Here is a 10,082-nt window from a genome sequence, read left to right as displayed (position 1 = left end):
GATTAAAAATTATCCTTATTAACAGGAAGATGGTACTTTATAAAGCAAAGAGATGTGTGAGTAAGACAAGTCGGACTCCTTCATTAAGAAGGATGAAGTGGAAGAAGCCATCATGGGTTCATATGTTGAAGACTAAAAAGGTCCTTGGAGAGAAAAAAAATACTAAAACCAAAACTACTAGGAATCTTTTTCAACGTCCTACAAATATTTTCAAGAGGATTGAAATTAACAAAATCATATTATCCACAAAATCAATGATCATTCTCATTGTATATCTCTTACCCAAGCGACTTACTTGGTGAGAGAATGTGCCCATCTACATTTCACTTGCATCAGAGGAAATTTGATAATTGATGTTGAAAAATTACAATGGAACTATAGTGTGGGGGTACAATTATGACCATAGATCAACTTGGAGTACTGAATTGGATTGGCATAAAATGCTCATTTGATGGTTGGGTTAATCCAAGCATGGTAGAGGCATTGAACTTATTTTGCTCTTTCTTGCCAAAGAAAAACCTACATTTCTACAATGGGCACAAATATGTCCCTTTAGTTGGTTTTCAACACTAAAGGATACCAATACAACATTTATGTAACCCAAAGAATATTCTTATTCAGTCCGAAATTGATGATTTGTACTTATATCTTACATAAACTCAATAGAAATGCAGATTTTTGTTATCCAGTATATGGTTACAAAGATAAAATTTCAAAAAAATACAATTCAATTTGAATTTTGATTTTGATAATCATTCCTAGGTAATATATATGTATATATATACATTACATATATATTATGACTTTTTAGGGGAAAAAACTAAAAATTATAGATAAATATTTTTTTCAGAGAGATTAAAAAACATGGAAAGAAATTTAAAGAATAAAAGACGTAGGGAGTTGTATCAATCAAAACAAATGGCTAATATAAGATCCCAAAGTGGAGGTAGACAACGTTCAAGACAATTTAATGATAAATACAATAGCAACGATGTCATCAGTAATATGCAAGATGAGGTCTGTATATATACCAAGACTGATATTATTCATACCTTTTTCACATAATCAGTGTTTGTAGTATGGATGATTAGAAATGTATTTAGAGCCTTAATCATCTAATCACTATATAAGACCGTATTAGGAAAAGTGGGAAAATATCACCAGTGTGGGACTCTCCAAATCAATTGAGTACCAAAGAAATGTTCCTTTTATATACATTTGTGTAATGGAGTTTGATCATGCACTTGTACCTTAGCAATGTCTTGTAGGTTTCTTTCTGATTGTATAACATGTTTCCAACTTGATTGAGATTAGGAATACATGTATGTGATTTCAAAAGATCTTGATTGAGCTTAGGAATGTATGTATGATGGATTTGGTTCGCATGCTGGTTTCTTTTGCAAATTCTCTTTGGTTTGCATGCTAGTTATTTTTTGCAAATTCTCTTGTGATAAATTTTCATGATTAAGATGATTTATATACAAAGTGCGGATGATAGGTTCTTAAAGTTTATTGCAAAGTTGCATGCATATATGTTTCATGAATTATGGGAGAATTTGTGGAGAATTTCATCGTTGTATTTTCTAAAGGAGGAGCAAGGAATGAGAAGGAAGAAGGAAATGAAAGTAAGAAAGACAAGGAAAAGAAAAATAAGGAAAGGGAGCTTAGCATAAGCTAAGGGACAAACCACGTGCAAGAAACACCAATCTCAAATTCAAGGTAGCCCATTATGATGTTCACATTAGAAGTTCCAAGGGATCCATTTGCAAGCACGTATAGAACCTTTAAAGTGACCATTTCATCATCAAAATGGAGCAAAGAATAGTAGCAATCACTGCAATAGACTTTACATCATTGATAGATAAGAAAACTTCAAGTGATAGCTAAATTCAAAGATTGCCACAACATGAGTCTACAAATCCTAGGCTTCTATTTTGCTCCCAACACTTGCATACTCTTGAGAAAAACGGACTTGGATTGGTAGCTAAATTTAAACATTGTCACAACATCCCCTACAAATCCTAGGCTTCTATTTTGCTACCAGCACTTGCAGACTTTTGAGCTATATGGACTTGAAAATTGGTAGCTAGCACTCCATTTTTTTATTTGCTTTCAAGGCAGAGAGACAAGAAATGAAATTACGAGAAAAGGACACAAAGAAGAAGGGGAGGGGAGAGAGGGGGGCAACAAGCCCTTTAAATCGAACCGATCAAAGGGGTGCTTTAGGACTCTCTAGTTTTCCCTCTAAATTGAACCATGGCAATTAAAGGGGTGTTTCAGGACTCTGTAATTTGCTACCTCTCTCTCTCTCTCTCTCTCTCTCTCTCTCTCTCTCTCTCTCTCTCTCTCTCTCTCTCTCTCTAGTATTTATGATGCCACACATCTCTAAGTGCTCTAAGAAAATGGTTTAGTATTTGTTAGATTGAGCTTCTCCTTCCTACATTTCCCTTCTATTTATGTACTCAGTTGAAGACTACTATGCAAGCTACTGTAAACGTCTAGTTAGAAGTTAGCTTCCTTTTTAAAAAATGGAAACAGTAAGGCTTAGATTCCTTCTAGAGAATTTGCCTTCTTTACTACTCAAATGTGACTTTTTCAGAATTAGAAAGGATGGTCCCAATACCTAATTTACATAGGAAAAATTTGTGACCCACCTATTTTATTAGAGCAATTGGAAATCGAATGAGCTCGATTCAACGATCCTCTATACTTTGTGACCCACCTATTTTATTAGAGCAAACAAAACGAACGAAGGCCGATTCAAGGGTCCTCTCTACTAGTTTGCTCTCTCTCTCTCTCTCTCTCTCTCTCTCTCTCTCTCTCGCTCGCTCGATTCAACGATCCTCTATACTTTGTGACCCACCTATTTTATTAGAGCAAACAAAACGAACGAAGGCCGATTCAAGGGTCCTCTCTACTAGTTTGCTCTCTCTCTCTCTCTCTCTCTCTCTCTCTCTCTTTTGCTCTAGAGTTGCTCCACAGATACAGATTTCTCTAGTGATTCAAGAGCTCCCACGACTATTGCATGCTACATGCTTGCAAGACTGCTACTGAGCTTGAGGCTTGGCTTACAGCTTCTCCAAAATCTATCCATCCATCCATTTAGAGAGGAGAATTCACATCTTTTGAGTGCCGCGAGACAGATAATCATGAACACTTAGAAATCATCCATGCAGTGAAAACATTGCTCAAGATATACTTAAAGCAAAATTAGAGACATTAATCTTAGATCACTTCCATCTCTCTTTTTGCTTTTGCAACCCTTCTTCTCTTGCTCCTTTTGCAAATATGCCAAACCCCAAGCGATCCAACTTTATTCTTCAGCCTCTCGGCCGTCTCTAAAACCCTTGTTGTACGTAGACCTTAAACTCAAGAAAATTGGGAGGATTCCCTAGTAAGTCAAAGATCTTTCAATCCATCTTATCTATGCAAGATTTCATGCCAATGGAAGGAGGCCCTCAAACAATGAATAGTATCAGCATACTAGAGTTTGGACATACCTCTTCGTTGATTCCATCCTCTTCTCTCTATGCTTGAGCTTTGCTGGTCCTTTATAGGTTCCTTGCTGGCCCTTCTCCCATTTCTGCTCACCTTTTTCTTGTTCTTTTGCTTGTATCGTGTGAATTTGCTTGTAATCCTTGAGTTCATAAATGAATGGAAAATTAGGATGCCCTATAAAGGGATAGATCAACTTTATGCTTTAGGGCCTAAGGAATGAGTGATAGAGGGATTCTGTTGTTCGCTTCATAGGATCTTGTAGTGATAGGACGAATATATCAATGAAGGGAAGAGCAGTATCCCCTATCATTTGTGGCCTTACCCTAGATTTTCTAAGTTTCCAAGCAAAGGAACAGAAGGATATTTCCTCCATTGGATAGATTCTATCCCCTTACTCTCGCAAGACCTATTCCTGTCTCCAAACGTAATGAATCTGGTCCTTCATGATTTCATGTGCTTAGATCTCTCAGTTTAGTGGTGGGTGGCACTCAAATTGAGCTCAAGTTTCCATGACACCTCAATGGTTCTAGAGGAAAAGTCATTCGCAAGAATCCACCTGTAAGCTCAACACTTTTGGCAAGATGATGAACACAAAATGCGTAGCAAAGAAGGACCTATGAATAAAGCAAGGAGCAAAAAAACAAGGTTAGAAAATGGACGAATTAGATCACAGCAGAGCCTAGCAAGCAATGGAAAGAATTACAAGCCAAGATGAGAAGGCTATGCCTCACAAGCAAGGAGAAGAGCCAACTATCATCAAGCAGGAAGAGGGGAAGCTTTGGCTAAGTATTCTGCAAGCATTGTCATTGTGTAGCCAGATGTCCTCCTTGATTCTGAGAAGAGCAAGATAGAGAAGACAAGGATGCAGTGACTCTGGACATTGAAGAAGAATACGAGTATGTGTGAAGAAGAATACAAGTACACATGCGAGTAAGTCTAGAATTCAAATTTCAAATTTTGGACATTAGAAATTTTATTTAAATCTAAGATTTTCAATGTGTATTTTCTCTTTTTTTTTAATGTTGGGTTGGATTTGTCTAATTTTTTATTTGACTATTTAAATTTTGTCCTACTTCTCAATTTTTAATATAATGTTATTTAATAAAAGCCTTAATAAAATGAACTATACTGATAATATCTTAGCACTACTTCTCAATTTGTAATCGAATGTTATGTAGTACAAGTGTTAATAAATATAGTGCAAGTCGTAGAATCTTCTTTCCAAACCAAATTAAAAGAGACAAATCAATTATGTCCTTTTAGATCTAGTTACATTTTCTTATCTTATTCTTAATTAGAATTTGGAAATCAAAAGAACAAGCCATATTAATTGAACAATGTGTGAATGGTCATCAAGACCTAAGGTCACTTTGCAAGGTCAAGTTGCAAAGCATGACCATTGTATTCAACACCATATGCTATTTTTAGTTCCAAAATGGGCCCAAGATCAATTTGCTATGTGTGTGTTTAGATTTAATAATCCCATCAATAAATGAACCAAACAATTAATTCAATCATTTGGATAAAAAAGGGCTGGTTGGAAAACATAAATGAATAAAACTAAATTGAAGTACCTATTGACAATATTGCAATCCAAAACTTTTATAAAAAAGAAAATAGGCAAGCTGGCAAAAGAATTTTTCTTTATATTGAATATGCTGACTAGAAGTGGTACAAAAATGTCGAATTTATCAGAAAGTTCAAGCTCCAAGGTCAAGGTCCACTTACCTGCCACTGTCTAAGAAAAATGAGGTATTCGAATATCATCATTTCAAATGGGTAGACAGGTAATGCCTGTATCCCTTGGCATGTTATTGCTTTACCAAGGAATGTAGACAACCATCTAGATTCACAAGTAAGATTTTGAAAATATCATAAGAGCATAATGCAAAAGTAGCATCACATGTCACATGAGGGGTATTCCATATCCATAATTGATAGACCTTTCAAATTCTCATAAATAAATGAATACCTCCTACAACTAAAGTAAATTTTACCATAATTAATAGAGATAAAAGAGCAAAATTGAAACCAGCAATGGGAACCAACAAAAAAATATTATTGAGGGGGGTAGTCCACACCCTTCAATTTAGGAATGAGAATCAAACAAATTAAATTATCAACATTTTATAAGGAGGGTAATCCTCATCCTTGAAAGATTAACCACAATTAAATGAAGGGAACAACTATAGAAAAACCACTAGTAAAATTAAGAAAAAATGATGGTCTAAAAACTTTAAGGTGAGGGAAATTAAACAATAAAAAAGTTAACTAACCACATGTAAACAATGAGGGTCAAAACGAAAACACAAGGGAAACAAAATGCCAAGGGGTAAAGTCCAAGGCCACCCCTAGCTATCCCCACATTAATAATTGCTACAATAATGACAACAAGGACCTGGTAAACAAATGGTTAACTATGAGACGATAAAAAACCAAACTCTTAACTAAGGCAATTTCTTTAATAAATGAAACCAATGATTAAATTAAAAGAAGAAAATAAGGAAACTAAGAATTAATAAAAATCCATTATATAAGTAGTAATTAATATATAGAAAAGCATAAGGACGTCTATATACGTAAATAAAGGTTAATATAAATAGAATCAATTGGTAGGACAAAGGGAGATATATATATATATATATCTCCAAGCGTAGAAATACATATAACTAGGTTAAAGGATTAAAACAAAGAAAATTATTTTTATTTTCTAAAGACTAGAGGTGACTAGAGTTTTGTAAATCACGGGTTGAGGTTATATATATATATATATAAGGGATATATATATATATATATATAAAGATAGGGGAAATAAATAGAGGAAAATTTGTATCTAAGGTATAAGAATTATAAAGAGGACAAAACTACCCAGTAAACATGGCACATGTCAAGCTAGTTCAACACCATCAAAGGCCGATCTTCAAGAAGTGCCAGAGTACTTCAAGAATTACATGTGGTAGTGTCCCAATAGCAATGCCAAGACTACTAAGAGAATCTGAAGTTCAAGAAACTGATAGCATTGGAGAAACTCCAATCTATGAGGGACCGACAAAAATGCACACAATAAACCTCATCCTTGAAGGGAAGGAAGAAAAACTGGTTGATAGCATTGGAGAAACTCCAATTTATGAGGGACCGGCAAAAACACAGACAATAAACCTCGCCCTTGAAGGGGAGGAAGAAAAACTGGTTTTCATTAAGAAACAGCTTCGACAAGAAGATGAAACCAAACTCAAAGCACTCCTAATGGAATACCATGACTACCTAGCATGGTCATACAAAAAGATAAATGGAATTTCACCAAATGTGGCAGTACACACGACAGGTCTATAAGGGAAGGTGCCTACCCTAAGGTATGTGGGCCTTATCACACAAATCCCAAATATGGCACAATGGTTTATGACGAGCTGGAAAAACTCCTAGATGCCAGATTCATCTATGAGATAGAGCACACTGATTGGGTTTCACCCATCGTCATTGTGCTTAAAATCAACAAGAAGCTCAGAATATGTGTAAACTTAAAGAATGTGAATGCCACCACAATTAGGGATCACTATCCCCTCCCATTAACAGAAACAATGTTGGAAAAGGTGGCAGGTTTCGAAATATATAGCTTCTTGGATGGCTTTAGTGGCTATAACCAAGTGCAAATTGCTCTTAAAGACCAATCAAAAACAGCATTTGCTACAGAATGGGGTATTTTTGCATATAGAGTCATGCCATTCAGCCTTTGTAATGCCCCGGCCACATTCTAGTGAGTCATGTTCACAGCTTTCAAGTCATTTCTGAATAAGTTTTTATAGGTGTTCTTGGATGATTTGTGCATCCATTCGAACAAAAAAGACCACTTCAAATGTCTTGAAGCAGTACTAATCAAATGTAAGAAGTATGGCATCTCCCTAAATCCAACAAAATGCCAGTTCATGGTCACCCACGGAGTTGTTTTGGGACACATTGTTTCTCAACATGGGCTTGCAACTGACATGGACAAAATCAAAATCATCATGGAATTGCCTCCTCCTACAAATTCCAAAGGTGTACAGGTCTAAAGTTATGGGACATGCCGGCTATTATAGAAGATTTATATTGCGGTATGCCATGATAGCTAGACCACTTTACAAATTATTAGTGGAATTCTTATGGACAAAAGAGTGCGACCAAGCCTTTGAGCTTTTAAAGTGGCGCCTAATCACAACTCCCATCCTTATATCTCCTAATTGGGATATTTATTTTCATGTTCATATTGATGGATCTAAGTATGCAATTGGGAGTGTGCTTTGTTAACCTGGTGAACATAAGAAAGACTACCCATTCTACTTCACCAGTCGACAACTCAATGATGTAGAGATCAACTTTACCACCACAGAAAGAGAAGCCCTAGCAATGGTGTATAATCTTAAGAAATTTTGGCACCAGTTACTGGCAAATGATTTTGTCTTCTGCACCGACCATCAAGCATTGCTTTATCTTGTGAGCTGTCCATCTACAATCAAAAGAATAACCAGATGGCTCCTCTTTCTTTAAGAATTCAACTTCAAAATAGTGGTCCATAAAGGTGCCCAACACTACATTGCCGATCTCATGTCTCGTGTCAAGTCAGGAGAAGCAACCACTGGAGTAGAAGATGACTTGCCAAATGCCACACTATTTCATATAGATGCTGTTCCAGATTGGTGTGGAGATATCATTGGGTACTTAATGGCAAGAAGACCACCCCTTGAAATGAAAGCAGTGGATGCCAAAAAACTAATTTTAAAGGCTGCACCATATCAACTCATTGCAGGACAACTGTACAAGATGGGCAAGGACTAGGTATTAAGAAGATGTGTAATGCCTCATGAGATCATGCCAATCTTGAGTGAAGTCAATGAAGGCATTGCAGGAGGACACTTCCATGGGGAAGCCACAACAAGAAAAGTCCTCCTTGTAGGCTACTGGTGGCCAACACTTTAGGTAGATGCCTATGAATATGTAAAAGGCTGTGATGTATGCCAACAGACTACTAAACCACAACACAAAGACTTCAATCCCCTAACAATAGTTGTTGCACAAAAACCATTTGAAAAATGGGAGATTGACTATGTGGGTCCCATCCATCTAGCAACAAAGGGAACACATGCACGCTACATCATTGTGGCCATTGATTACTTTACCAAATGGGTTGAAGCTAAAGCAGTCAGAAAGGTAGATGCTAGAAGCACAGCAAGATTCTTATATGAGAATGTGATCACCCGATTCGGATGCCCCATTGAAATTTTGTCGGATAGAGGCACACATTTTGTCAATGAGGTAATCCAAGAACTCGTCTGGCTTTATGGTAATCCATAGAAAAAACACACCCTACTACCCCCAAGGAAATGGACATGTTGAATCCACCAACAAAATATTATGCATTATCCTCACCAAGGTAGTAGAACCACTGTGTTCTGATTGGGCAAAAAAACTAAATGCAGCCTTATGGGCATACCGAACCACACTCAAGGTCAGTACAGGAAACACACCTTTTCAATTGGTGTACGGCCTTGAAGTTGTGGTCCCACTAGAATTTGTAATACCAAGTTTATGCATAGTAGTATAGGAACGCATGGGAGACCATGAATCCTTGAAAGAAAGACTCTATCAATTCGAGAAGCATATAGAGACAAGACTAGTCGCCTACCATGCCATGACAATAGAAAAACGCAAAAGAAAGGCATGGTTTAATAGAAATCTTAAAGCTAAAGACATCAAGGAAGGTGACTTGGTCTTGTTATACAATGCCAAAGTACACAAGGGGAAACTGAAGTATCTAGGTCAAGGACCCTACCAAGTAAGAAAGATGAATCCCATCAAAGTTGTGCTACTAGAAACATTGGATGGAATCCAATTCAACACAACAATAAACAGGAGCCGCCGACTGAAGTGCTACTACTTCAACACGCAAGCCATCCCCGACAAAAATAAAGATTTGGGAAACCCAAGTCTTCCTTAGTTAGGATTAGATTGTATCATAAGCACTCACTTGCATATATACCTCTTTGCACATATAGGTAGCATCAATCGATTTTAACCTAGGGCTCAGAAGTGATGCCTGAGTTCTATCTGCCCTATGAAATCCCAGTAATTTAAAAAAAGCATATAGTTAGTCCCTACCTAACTACTAGGTTACGTGCACTCACACGCTTTCGCTTAGACACATAGATGATTGCATGAATAATTGTGCCACACACTTTCATTCCACACTCTCAAAGCATGTATAAAAATAAGATCTCTGACAAACACACACAAAAGTCATACCTGCATGCCAACTAATGTAATGATCAATGGTACACCACATGCACATGGATGCAGGTTTAGAAAAAATGCTGGCACTAAAGAGAATGCACAGAAAGAGCCCACCGCCTCAACCACGAGACCCCCTCCAGAGTTCACAGCCATCTACATCCTCTCAACCACTGCGACCACAGGCATTTGTGGTCCAAAGCGATAGCTCCGAGGAGAATTCAGTGCATGACCAAGAAGAACAAATGCCACCCCAGTCACCACTGGCCTACACAACCATTGACAAGGCCCAGTCACTGGAACTTGTGTAGCCACCTACATCG

This window comes from Dipteris shenzhenensis, chromosome 16 (genome assembly GCF_047967505.1).
Source record: "Dipteris shenzhenensis isolate YYH24624 ecotype China chromosome 16, Dip_SZ_1.0, whole genome shotgun sequence".
Taxonomy (NCBI): Eukaryota; Viridiplantae; Streptophyta; class Polypodiopsida; order Gleicheniales; family Dipteridaceae; genus Dipteris; species Dipteris shenzhenensis.
This window is presented reverse-complemented; position numbering follows the sequence as displayed.